This window comes from Ambystoma mexicanum, chromosome 1p (assembly GCF_040938575.1).
Source record: "Ambystoma mexicanum isolate Mex_15411 chromosome 1p, UKY_AmexF1_1, whole genome shotgun sequence".
Lineage (NCBI taxonomy): Eukaryota > Metazoa > Chordata > Amphibia > Caudata > Ambystomatidae > Ambystoma > Ambystoma mexicanum.
Genome location: NC_090921.1, coordinates 1139892494 through 1139906482, shown reverse-complemented (window position 1 = coordinate 1139906482; position 13989 = coordinate 1139892494).

The window sequence follows — 13989 nt, the reverse complement described above, 5'->3', positions numbered from 1 at the left end:
GTGCGCCATTCTGGCTGTAAATCGCTGTTTAAGACATGGGATTTTTGGACAGAATGGTGCACAATCTCTATTTTTAGACGCAGAAATAGCATGCATTAACTTTGAGTGAGTAATTGTTTGAGTAATAATACAAATATTATGGTTATATTCTACTTACTTTTTTTCTAAAATGAGCAGTTTAATTCTTCGTTCTTCTTTGTTCTTGAAATTCGGCTGCTTCTTTTCAGGATAATGGTCTTCACTGCAATTGTAAAAGAAACAAATTAGTAATTTTGTTTGTATAAAGCATTGTTTTTCATTTCGATATTGATTTTTTTAATTGAAACCCTCAGCGCCTTCCTTAAAACCATTAAAACTATCTTAATCACATAAGATACGTCGCACCAGTTCGATACATATGATATGTTCTTAATGAACAAATTGTATTGCAATGAGTAACTGTAACAAACAATATCTCTTTAGTATGTCTTGAGAAATTCATAATGTACCACTGAATACCACCATTTCTGTAACTAAGCTGTTCTAGGTAATAGTGCCTTAATGTCATGCTTAAACTAAAGTAATCAAATAAATAAATAAATAAAAAAGATGTAATTGTATAAGTATTTTTTTTTAGATTGGCATGCGATTTTGTTTCAATATATGTAGTCTAGAAATTTCATTTAAAACATGTTAGTTTAACATGATTTGATAGTGTGTGTATTAAGAAATTAAATAGTATAAAGGTTTTTAAGTGATAGTTGATTTTAGGAAATTGGAAAAAAGACAGTAGATTCATTTTACAGATTACACAAGCTAAAAGTCAGTTTGAAAATGTGTTCATGTACAGTACAGAAAATATGCATACCTGTAGTTTGTGTTCATGCATATGGATATGCATGGAGCTGCAAGTAGAAATCTTGGAGACTTGTACAGTATTTCTTGTAGATGGTGCTTGCCAATGATATGACACTTGTACTCAGAGAGATTCACAGTACATTTGCAGTGCTGATCTATGATGATGCAGTTAGATGTAGAGGTCTTGAATGTGATTGATGCATGGTCATGTGATTTCTTAGCTACATCCAATGAGGGAATGGCACAGAGAGTGAAGTGGAAATGGTAGAAGGGCTGTTCTTGTTACGATATGTTCGCAGACATGTCGGTAGTTCGCGGACATCGGGAGTTACATCCGGGGATTTTTGGGTTCAGAAGTCATGCAAATGATAATGAGCAGTGAAAGGGATTGGTCAGGAAAGTTTAGTGGGTGTGTTGTGCTAGGAGAGAGTTTCTCAGATACTCTTTTTGCTGAGAGAACAACAGATAGCTATGGCTGTGTGTTTCAGAAAACAGATTGTTTGGATTTTGGGAGATTCGTGGATACATTGGTTGAAGGTGCATGCACAACGCTGTGGAGTAGCTGTAGATCTTGGATTTCCACATGTGGAAGTACACTGGCATGGAGTACGTGGAATGAAGTGGTTGGACTTGCTACTTCTCTGTGCTATTTTGGAAACAAAGCAACATCCAGACATAATTGTAATTCATTGTGGAGGAAACAGTTTAGGACATGTGTCTGGAATTTCTTTCCAATTTGCTATGAAAGAACGACTTGGGAAAGTCATGGACATGTTTCCTAATTCTCAAATAATATTTTCACGGATTGCGCAGAGACAAATGTGGCTTCATTCTTCTTCATTTGGTCCACAAATGGAAAAAGCAAGGCACAATGTTAATAAGGCTGTTTGTGCATTTCTAAGAGATTTTGGCATGTCCTCTTTTCACAATGAAAATATTATGTTTCATAGTACATACATTTTCCGCAGAGATGGAGTCCATCTTACTTATGCTGGCAATCAGATTTTTCTGAGAAATGTACAAAATGCACTGCAACCTTTTTTAGAAATACAGCATCCATTTTGAAGTAGGTGTTAAGTATTTATAATTTTTGACATACAAACACCTCCCAAAGGCTCTTTTCAGAGCCACCACTTCCTCCCAGAGAAAAATGCAATGGTAACAATAGGGTAGCACCCCAATTTTTTTACGGTTCGCGAACTGTCCGCTGACTTTTAAGAAATGCAAAGGGCCCTGCTTTATTTATCTTCACTTCTATTTTTTAACTGTGAAAGGCGGCTCTGAAAAGCGCCTTATTTTTGTGATTTTTGTAATTTTATATTTTTTTGTTTTTTTAGACACGACACACTAGGAGAGGAGGGGAAAGAAGGGTAAAGGGGGGGCACCAACCACATGGATAAGAAAGGGCGAGCTGAGAGAGGAAGATGTAGAGTGGGTTTTATTTGGGTATTGAGCAGGTCTTCTCGTGCTCTGAGACAATAGTCTCAAAAGCACTCGGAAGTTGCTCCCCCTGCAGAGTACTGTATCACAGTACATACATACAACTGTGACCCTCGAAAGGTAAGGGTCCTCAGAATTCTGTATGGCCTGTGAGGCAGCTTGAGGAAGACGCTGTCCCACAGAGGTGGTCCTTGTGGTGACAGGATCAGAAACAGAGGATGAAGTAGAGGAAATCAACCTACTACATTCTTCGCAAGGTACAACCTTGTGAATAGCCCTAGAGTGAAATGACCTCAGGTGTCGCTTCATGATCATGGTCCCAAAGCTGTACGAACCGTGCTTCCCGCGACTCAGTATCATTTTGCACTCATTGCAGATAACACGGTTCGCACGAGCCTTAGGACCATTCCCATAAATGGAAAATAATCGCCACACCCAAGACTCAAATCTAGTGCGGGTAGTAGGGATTTCCTCTACCTCATTCTCATCATCCTCTTCTTCCTCCTCTGCATCCTCACTCCTGTTCCCCTCTTCAGGCCCTTGGGAAGGTGGTGGTGGTGCAGGGGGTGGGGGTGGTGCTGAAGCAGGTGCAGCACCAGGTGGCAGTTCTGCAGCCAGGGATGCCATCTCAATGGTGGAATCAGCAAGTTGCTGGAGAAATAGCTGTGCTCTGAAGAATAGCCAGAAACATAATGAGAATAAGTTCCAGGGCATGGTCTTTTATAGGGGTGCTTGTACACGGTTCGCGGACATGCGTGCTGTCCGCGGACAGATCGAACACAAAAAAGGGTTCAAAAAGTTTCAAAAGATATGTAGAAACTCAGGATTACTATGTGGGACTTGTGCCATGATGGTTTTTTATGGAAAAATATTGTGGATTACTCGAAAATGTACTTTTAAATTGTTCGGGGACACGAACAGTGTCCGCATTCAGAACACGTGATCAGCATGGGCACGTCACATGATCCCTTTGCGAACAGGTCCGCGAAGGAAGCTCCTGTCCTCAGGACAACAAATGCATGGACATTGGTTTGTGCATGCGCGTTGATGTTCTACGGACAGTGTTCGGGTCCTGAATTAATTAAAAGTGCGTCACACATCAAACGAACATTTCTGGACATCGCGGATGTTCTAGAACAGTTTAAACTTGCTAGTGAACACTACGGACAGATATAGTGTTCTTCAGGACACTTCCATTTTCGGTTGATTACGAACTTTTTAGGACATCAATTGTATTCTTAGAACATTTAACTTGCTAGCGCACATTACAGACAGGTATAGTGTTCTTTAGGACACCTCCATTTTCATTTAATTACGAACATTTCAGGACACCAACAGGGTTCTTAAAACAGTTTGAACTTGCTAACGAACAGTACGGACAGGTTTAGTGTTCTTTAGGACACCTCCATTTTCGTTTAATTACGAACATTTCAGGACACCAATTGGGTTCTTAGAACAGTTTCAACTTGCTAGCGAGCAATACGGACAGGTATAGTGTTCTTCAGGACACCTCCATTTTCGTTTATTTACGAACATTTCAGGACACCGCTTGTGTTCTTAGAACAGTTTCAACTTGGTAGCGAACAGTACAGACAGGTATAGTGTTCTTTATTAGGACACCTCCATTTGCGTTTAATTACGAACATTTCAGGACCCCAATTGGGTTCTTAGAACAGTTTCAACTTGCTAGCGAACAATACGGACAGGTATAGTGTTCTTCGGGACACTTCCATTTTCGTTTATTTACGAACATTTCAGAACACCCGCGCTGTCCGCGGACATCTACATTGTTTTTTAAAAAATAAAAAATGGGAAGTAATTACAACACAATATAAAAATGTAACTTTATTTCACATATATTAATAATTTATGACAGGTGAGGCAGTAACAGAAACAAAAACAGGAGAATTAGGGGTTTCAACATGATTGATATCAGGTGAACAAGGGCTGGAAGTCTCATCAAAACGTTTTGGATTAAGGAGCGGGTTTGGCGATAATTGACTGGGATATGGTGAGGGGGGACAAGTACATGTGGGACAATGGTATGAGGTTTTGGTTTTAAAATGATCCTCAACAAAAGTTTTCAAATTATTAAAATTGCTCAATAATAAATCCATTTTTTCTTTTAAGCTGTCAAGCGTGTTTTCCATAACAGTTTCTTTAGACATATTTTCTATTTTGGTATGCTCTGTACAAAAAGAAATATATATGTTAAATATATATAAAATAATAACACTTAAATGGTTTATATTGTAAAGTGTGTACCATTAGCTTCACTATTTTCTGACATTTCGTCATGTGAGAAGTGCTCCTCTAGCCATTCCAGAGTACTAGACATTTCTGTGAGAATAAAAAAAATATGTTTTTTTTAAATCTAATACAGAAAGTTTATAAAGATATGAGTAAAATGATGTACACTTACTATTTCAGGTAAGATATGTTCTGAGTAGTCTGTAGGTCTGGTCTTGGTCTTAGTTGTGGAGTGTCTGTCAGGTAATTATGTTGGAAGCCTATTTATCTTCTCTTGGTATATTCCATTTTAGAATATATTGTATTTAAATGAATGGTTAGTGTGGTATATATATGGGTTACATTTCTTATGTATTACTACATATAATATGTATGTGTACTACTTTGTGAATTTTTTAAATGTTATCATGTTGTAATATAACAATGAAACATGCTCCCCCCCCAGACTTTTTAGTTAGTGGTACTGTTGTCCGAATATGTCCGTGGACATCAAAAATGTTTGCGGACATTACATTCAGTAGAAGTGGTTCAGTATGTTCCATATTACATGTACATAAAGTCAAAGTTACTATTGTTAAGCTTTGCTACTAAAAACCTACAAAATTCAGTTAAAAAACTTTGTTAAAGGGACATTATGGTTAAGTTGTGCTACTAAAAACCTATGAAATTCAGTGAAAAAAACGTTGTTAAAGGGACGTTATGGTTAAGTTGCGCTACTAAAAACCTATGAAATTCAGTGAGAAAACGTTGTTAAAGCGACGTTATGGTTAAGTTGTGCTACTGAAAACCTATGAAATTCAGTGAAAAAACTTTGTTAAAGGGACGTTATGGTTAGGTTGTGCTACCAAAAACCTATGAAATTCAGTGAAAAAACTTTGTTAAAGGGACGTTATGGTTCCAAGTAAAACCGAAAAACCCTTGAAATTCGCCAGTTATGGTAAGCTAAGCAACCATAACTTGCGCCACCACCGTGCACTGCTAAGACTAACACCCAGGACATCAAAGATGACATCACAAATGTCATTGATGACAGCACTGATGACATCACATGTGCATTTATCTTTCATGAAAAGTCTGTATAAGGGTTTCTTATTGTAATTTTAATTTTAAAAAGTGTCAAGGATCATTGGAATAAATATCAAGTGCTAATTCGTCCATCCAGTATACTAAGGTGCTCATGTAGAAACATAGGCATTGTGTGCAGCATACATGAGGGAGGTGCAATATTCATAAACTTGCCATGTTGAATAGTGAAATGATAACTGTTTTCTTATTAGACTTTTGCATACTGTGAAACATGTGATAAGTAGATAGTGAAACCCACTTACTACATAATTGCTTTATTATAGACAAAACACAAAGAGACAACACCACATACAAATATGAGTATATACAAGGAAATTGAAGTAAGAAAAAAAGCAGCAGTAGTAGCAAAACGTGTTAATAACCTAACAGATTACCTTTATGCAAAGAAATGATTGCTCTGTTTCAAACATGCTACTTACCGTATGTATAGATATATATCACATGATGTGCCTAGACTCTAAGGAAAGTAGTGTGAATACAAGATATACAAATAGGAACATATACAGGGAAAGTACAGTAATAAAAAACAACAGAACTATCAGAAAGTGCTGACAACTCTACTGATAATTTTAATGCACAGAAAGGATTGCTGTTTTTCAAGCTTGTGTCTTCCCCTATGTATATGTTTCATATGATATGACTGGACCCTAAGGGAATTATTGTAAGAACATACTTGAAGGATAGGTCTACAAATATACTACCTTTTCCAATTTTAATTCCTGACTATTACTGAAGAAAACCATGTGGCCAAGATATGCCAGTAAAGAAAAAAGGGGGAGCCAGACATGTGATGTCATCAGTGATGTCATCAATGGCATTTGTGATGTCCTGGGTGTTAGTCTTAGCAGTGCACGGTGGTGGCGCGAGTTATGGTTGCTTAGTTTACCATAACTGGCAAATTTCAAGGGTTTTTCGGTTTTACTTGGAACCATAACGTCCCTTTAACAAAGTTTTTTCACTGAATTTCATAGGTTTTTTAGTAGCAAAACTTAACCATAACGTCCCTTTAACAAAGTTTTTTCACTGAATATATATATATATATGATTTTCTTCATCTGGGTTATAGTTCCTTACCTGTACTCTTCGGAGGATTCCTGAGCTCTACCCTCACTGGGTTCTTTAATCAGCCACAGTTCCTGCTCTTTTCATTTTTAGGGGGATGGTGAATTGTCGGGCCAGTCCTGGGATGGTGACCTCTTCTCCAGTTTGAACTTCCGCTGCATACGGTAGCAATTCAGCTGACCGAAATGCCTTTTCAAGATTGGCAAAACCCATGGGGTTACTCTCCAGTCAGGACCAGACTTTGTAATTAATGTGGTCCAAATTAATTGCGAATCGATTGAGAACATCACTGCCTAAGTAGAAGGCAGAGGGGACATTTTGCACGACCCAACAATTATGGTCTATGCTTTTATCACCAATGCACAATCTTAGCATCAGGCGATGTGGGGTATTGGGTGTTTCCAGACCCCATTTCCACTTATAAATCAACTAAATTGTGGGGATGGTCTGATCTTTTGGGAATTTACTGAATAACGCTTCACTGATGAAACTTTTCTCATTATTTCGCCATACTCTGGCGAGGACAGACCCGCCACCCTCATTTACCTGAATGGGGAGAAACAACTGTTCACCCTTTTTCTGAATATCAGCCAAGCTTTGAGCTGGTTTTTCATCACTTTTTATCATGGGATTTGGGTTTTCTTGAACTTGTGGATCAGTATACAATTTCAGGGTATTTCCTTCCAGTGTGGAATGCCACTTGAAACTGGGAGGAAGGTTGATTTTCAACAATGGAGATGAGTTCACATCACCAGTTTGTTCTCCTACAGCAATTACAGTTATGTTGGGGACTTGATTGTTCCTCAAGTGGAACTCAATTTTGTCAGACCACTGCTCAACCATGTGGCATGTGATGTTTAGACTTACATAGTTGGTGCTCTGTTTTAATTTTATTGGCCGGTTAGTCTGTGTCCATAGGACCGTGTTTACACAGTGTATTAGGAGTGACAACCTCCGAAGGAGGTCATTCCTTAAGAGACAGGGTGTTCCTTCTGGGGTAACGACTATAACCAGTGTTTCACTTTGTGTCGCCCAATTTTGATCTCCAGATCTTCAGTCCCCTCGATGGGAATGTCATTACCGTCGAAGTTCTGCAGTTGTCCAGTAAGAGGGGTGAAGGGAATTTGGTGACTCTCCCCCCTTCCTGAATTGATTTGCTCAAATGCCTTTTTGGATAGGTGGCTGGCTTGGGATCCTGTATATACCAGCGCTGAAATTGCACACTGCCCTTATACCCGGATGGAGGCATAAAACCTACCTTCTTTCTCCTCCAGGGGCCAAAGGAATTGAGCATTTTGGAACAGCTGGGCCGCTCATTTCTTTATTTTGGACTTCGGAGTTCAGGAATCTGTAAATAAAATTTGGCATTCTGAGATTTGGGGAGATTGGGAATCCTCTTTTTCCCTTCATTCTGTCCTGCGCCCCTTTTCCTGGAGACAGTCACTTGAACCGATTTGGCGGGAGGATCCCTAATTTCTTTCTGAGTCATTGGGACGAGATTTTTTTGGTTCAGGGTTTTGTGGTTCTGGGTCAGTCCCCATACTTATCCAGCCCAAGTTAGGGTTATTTGGGTCATGGATTTCAGAGTCATCGGGGTGACCTTTTTGGGGTTCAAGGATTTGTGGTTCTAGGTCAGTCCACATACTTATCCAGGCTAAGTTAGGGTCCTTTGGGTCATGGATTTCAGAGTCAATGGGGTAACATTTTTGAAGTTCAGGGGTTTGTGGTTCTTGGTCAGTCCCCATACTTAGACAGTCTACGGTATGGTCTTTTGGGTCATGGCTTTCAGAGTCATCGGGTGACTTTTTTGGGGTTCAAGGATTTGTGGTTCTAGGTAAGTTCACATACTTAACCAGGCTAAGTTAGGGTCCTTTGGGTCATGGATTTCAGAGTCATCGGGGTGAACTTTTTGGGGTTCAAGGATTTGTGGTTCTGGGTCAGTCCCCATACTTAGCCAGGCTAAGCTAGGGTCTTTTGGGTCATGGATTTCAGAGTCATTGGGGTGACCTTTTTGGGGTTCAGGGATTTGTGGTTCTGGGTCAGTCCCCATACTTAGCCAGGCTATGTTAGGGTCCTTTGAGTCATGGATTTCAGAGTCATCAGGGTGACCTTTTTGAGGTTCAAGGATTAGTGGTTCTGAATCAGGCCCCATATTTACCCAGTCTATGTTAGGGTTTTTCGGGAGTCATTTTTCTTTGGGTGGAATCCCCCTGTCCTTGAAAGAGAAGACTTTCTTCCCAGAATTCTCCAAGGATTCTTCCTCTTCAAACTGGAGTACACTGACTTCCTCCACAAAATGGGTCTTCTTTGGCCCTTGGTTTCTCCTACTTAACCTCTGTTCCCTAGGTTGCAGTTTTTCAGGGGTAGGATATTTGAGTTCAGGTCCAGAGGTTTCTAGGGGCTTTTCACGGGTAAGGAAGGACGCTTCCTCCAGGGCTTTGCATCCCCCTTCCTCACGAGCCTCCTCCTCCGGAACCTGTTGATTGATGGGGTTCTCTCCCAGTCATTGTTCCGGGTTGCCAGACCCTGGGTTTGAGCTGTTCTGGGCAGCTATGTTCATTTGAGGGCCCTACTGTACCCTCAACATGCGACTCAGGTCTTGGGTCAAGCTATGGACGTGATGCTCCAGTTTTGACACCCTCTTTGGCTGATATCGGGGTCTTGGCTCAAATCTTTTCTTTCAGGAAGGGTAAGTGTCCCTTCTCCCAGAGTAGCTTGTGAATGGAGGGTTTCCCTGGTAGCCCTCCATCCTTGGCCTCCCTTCTCCCTGATTTGGGGGGTTAGACTCCTGAAAGTGGGGAGAGGAAGAAAGGTTGTTCTGAATTTTGGGGTTTGGAGGGTACCTGGGGAAAAAACTCAAACGAGATGGTGGAAGATTGCTGCCCTCCTGTGGGAAGTTTTGTGGGAAATTGTGAAGGAAGTTGGGAGCAACATTTCCTGGGGCCATACTTGCCTGGTTGGATCCCCCCCTTGAGCCGGGGGAGTCCATACGTAACCCCAAGATGGGTCTGTTCCCCTTGTACCTCGGGCTGATGTAGGTGGGCACATCAGGTGACACATTTGTGGGGTACCCTGTCTGGCTACCACCTGCTTGGGACTGGTCAGAGGGTCTTCTCTGCCTCTGGTTTGGTTGGTTAGCGTGAGGCATATTTTCAGGCCCCACCATTTCTAGGTCAAAAAGGGGTAATCTTCACCTCCGCCACCTAGGCAGCAGCGGGGGTGTTGGTTGGTTTGGGATTTTTGAGGGAATTCTTATTTTCCACAGGCTTTTGGACCTCATAGATCTGGGTAGCTTGCTCTATTGCCCAGTCTAGGGTCCTTTCTTCATGGAAGTCCCTAATCAGCTGCGTCATAATGGACTTAGGGAGTGCATGGAAATAGGTATTGATGAACTCCCTACTATTTGTGCGCACCCACCTAGTGGTTTGCGCAAACGCCCTCTTCAATTCTTGGACATATTCTCTCGGGGCCTGATCCTCTCCGCACTGCAGGTTGTAGACTGCCTTGCTAGCCTTCTAGGGGTTCCGGTGCACAGAGAAGTGCTTCAAGATGGCCACCTTGTAGGTAGACCACCTTGAATGATCCTGATCCTCCAGCCCAGAAAAGAAGCTGGAGTATTCTGGGGAGAATGTCCACTTGGCAAAGTCCGTAGAATTCTGGTACTTTTTGATGCCAAATGATGTCATCATCTGGTCGTACAGCTCCAGATGCTTACAGTACTTGGCATTTTTATGGTAAAGAGTCATGACATTTCTAATGGCTTTTATTTGCTAATGGGGTCTTTCACCAAAGTTCACTTTTGTTTGGCAGCCTTCTTTCTCTGCATGCACCTGAGCCCGTTCACCCTCAGACTCGGAACTGCTGCTATTTGAGGTCCCATGCATATCATCTAGGTTCTCCCTGATTCTGTGAGACTGTGTGTCTCTCCCAGAATGACGGGGTCTAGTCTCTTCTCCCCTGTTGTATTGTAGGCACTCTGGGTCACTTACCTTGGACTACCTCTTTGGCACAGGGGAGTACTCATCCGACTCCTCCCTTCATCCGGGGTTGCTGTAGAACTCCCCCCAGCCTCCTGAACGGGTGGAGGTTTTCAGGATGCTCTTTTGGGGCCTAAACTCTGACTCTTGTTTGTCTGCAAAGTGGACCGGATGGTCCTTTTGTAGCTGATGCCTCTGCCAGTCTAACTCCCTGATCTTCTCTTCATAGACGTCTTCCTGGTCAGATACATTTGCCAAAATATTTTTGAACCTAAGCAATGATGCAGGTCCATTAATCTCTGATGGACACTTTCCTGTCGGCTCAATCATGCTAGGCCTAATTGAGTCCGTCTGCCTCATGGTGCCCGGTTCTTGTGAACTGGTAGACATGAAGTTAGCAGCGCTTTGTGCATGCCAGGTGGGGAATTGACTTGAGGCCCTTGATAGGAGGGCACCACACTGTGATCAGGGGCTGCCCTGCCACTCTAATTGTTCGGGTTTCCTCAAGTCCTGATTAAATCTAGCACGTTCTATTTCTAACCTCTCAAATTTCTCTTTCTCAGCCCCTATTTCTTGATAGTATGCAGAGGCCTGAGCCTTGTGCGCTGCTATCAGGGCTTGACTGACTTCTATGACCTTCCCTTTTGCTACTACTTGGCTCTGGAGCCCCTTATTTTCTTCATTCAGGGCCTCACTTTCTTTCTGTAACTCTTGTAGGATCTGGCAATACTCAGACCTCTTCTTTTGCAGATGGTTATTCTCCTCACTCTGTGGCCTTTTGGTCTGTATTGTCTGCTCTAGGTCACATTCTATTCGCCTCATATGTCCCATTAATATTTTATACTCTACTTTTATCTCAATCAGTTCTTGAAGACATGACTCTCCTTTCCCGAGGTTTGCCTTCAACTGGCACATTTCCTGGCACAGGGAATCTTTTTTCCTGACACAGCCTACTATTCTGTTCACTGAGGTGATCTCTCTGCTGTTTCATAGTGCCCAACGTCTGGCGTTCCTTTTATAACCCACTGATTAATCTCCTCTTCCAATTTCTTACTCTGCTTTGATATGCACATCTGTCCTCCAATCACACTCTATTGTATGTCACTTGTTGGTTCAATTTGAGTTGACTCTCTTTCAGGGAATCAACCCTTTCTTGGCACTCCTCTTTTAGGGCAGATAATTGGGATTCTCACTCTGAATTTGTTTATTGCTGTGGTGCCAACTCATCCTTTAGCTGCTGAAGGGTATTTCCTAATTCTAACTCAGAGTTTTGGCTCTCTCGCACTTTCTACTCTGCCTGTCTTAACCCCCTTTTACTTGCTCCAAAATCTCAGATTGATTCTGCCCAGAGGTTACACTCTCCTGGTACCTTTCTTGCATGATTATGATGTGGAAGTACATGTATGCAGTGAGTGTGGCCATCTTAATTTTTTTTCATCTTTATTGGTCTGCCTCATGTAGAAGTTAGTCAGGGCTTGATGTAACAGGCCACTGTCCTGCCACACATCCATAATTATAGAGGTCACCTGTTGCATCATGCTAGATAGTCAGGCTTCATGTCCCTGCTCTGCCCATTCCCCTTTAATGAACAATTTGGACAGAAAATGCTGCCTAAAGCTGTTAATTTCCATGATGCTCATTGTGAAGAGGGGTCTGTACCTGCTGGGTTATTTATTCAAGGGCAAATCTCCACCCTGCTCCTTCCTAGTTTATGGATACAATATTTTGTTTGGCCACACCACTCTGATATGTAGGGTACAAATTTTGCTGGCGCCTTCACAGTGTAACACAGCTTACAATCCACTAAATGTAACAATACTTCAATGGGCTAGTCTGCTGTGCTATGCTGCCATGGGTGAAAACACTTTTCTCAATCACTGCACGAGCCCCCACTTTGTTACAGTTTATTACACAGCAGACGCCAACTAGGGAACGCCTTCCCCTACAATGGATGTGGCACGCAATAAAGCACTTTTTATTTTTAATATACTAAGGATTCTTTTTGAGTAGGCCTCCAACCCGTCCCGCACCCAACCTCCACAAATACCCTGTGTCACAATGGACTAGGAACCGGGCCGGTGTGAATCAACAAGATATTTATTAATTTATTAATTAATGAAAAGGAAAATAATCAAAATACAGCAGCTAACAATGATCTCTACAGAGGAATCAGGTTAAGATATCCTATTACAGTTCACACAGGTCTTGTCTTTAATGGCAAAAAAGAAAAAGAACAGAACAATTTTTACAAAGTGATAGCACCAACGTGTACCACTCTCTCCTGCAACACTCACCACAAACATCAGCTAAACTTGATTGCTTTGAACGGAAGGCAGTGGCAAGGAGTAGGAATAGAGAGAGAAAATCAGTTTTGGGGTAAAGCCCACCACCACAAGATGGGAAGCCAGCAAAGTAAAGGAAAAACCGTTTTGGGAACAAAAGGGAAGAATGGGGTTTTGGTTATTTCTCACAACTGCTAATGGACAGAATAGAAGGAAATGTGTATTACTTACACTTAGGAGATAGGGAAAGTTTAGAGAATACTAATCAGGACACCAGTGCAAAAATAGAAATGAAGTGGGAAAATCGGTTTTGGGAGGAAGCAAATGCAAAGGGAAAATACAGTGGCAAATGGAAATTCGTTTACACTGGGGCTTACAATGACAGGCAGTTTGGGGGAAGGGGTTAGCTTACAATAAGAAAATCAGTTTTCAGTGACGAGGACAGAGGTACATAACAGGTAGACTTCTAGGCAAATGGAATTGCTCACAATGGGAACAACCGTTTGTGTTTAATAGGACAGATGCAAATGGGAATTTGTTTGGTGATGCACACAATACACAGACAAATTTGGTTTTTAGTTACAAGGAGACTTACAGGCCGATTCATGGAATAAATGTGCGCCGAAAATCCCGGCGCAGAGGGGCCAATACGTGCGCTGCGCCGAAAATTAGCGAAAAGCGCAGGGAAACCAGCGCACGTCGATTCATGGAAGTCCGTGCGCAAGAAAAGCAGAGGACGTGCGCTGAAAAAGCGCGCGGCGCAGGCCGGCGCACAGGTCAACCAACGTCGTGCGCCACGGCCACTGCGCTATCACTCCGAGCGCAGCGCACAGCTCTAAAGTAGGCGGAACACAGGGCGGGACACTCGGAATGGGGAATAAAATGGGGCACAACACTCGGAATGGGGAAGAATGTGGGCGGCACGGGGAAAGTTTAGGAGGCAAGTGCGCGGAACGCCCACACGCTCGCATACAACACGTATTCATGGAATAGAATAGGGCAAAAAAGCGCACGCTCAAAGCAGCGCACAGGCACAAACAGGCACAAACACGACC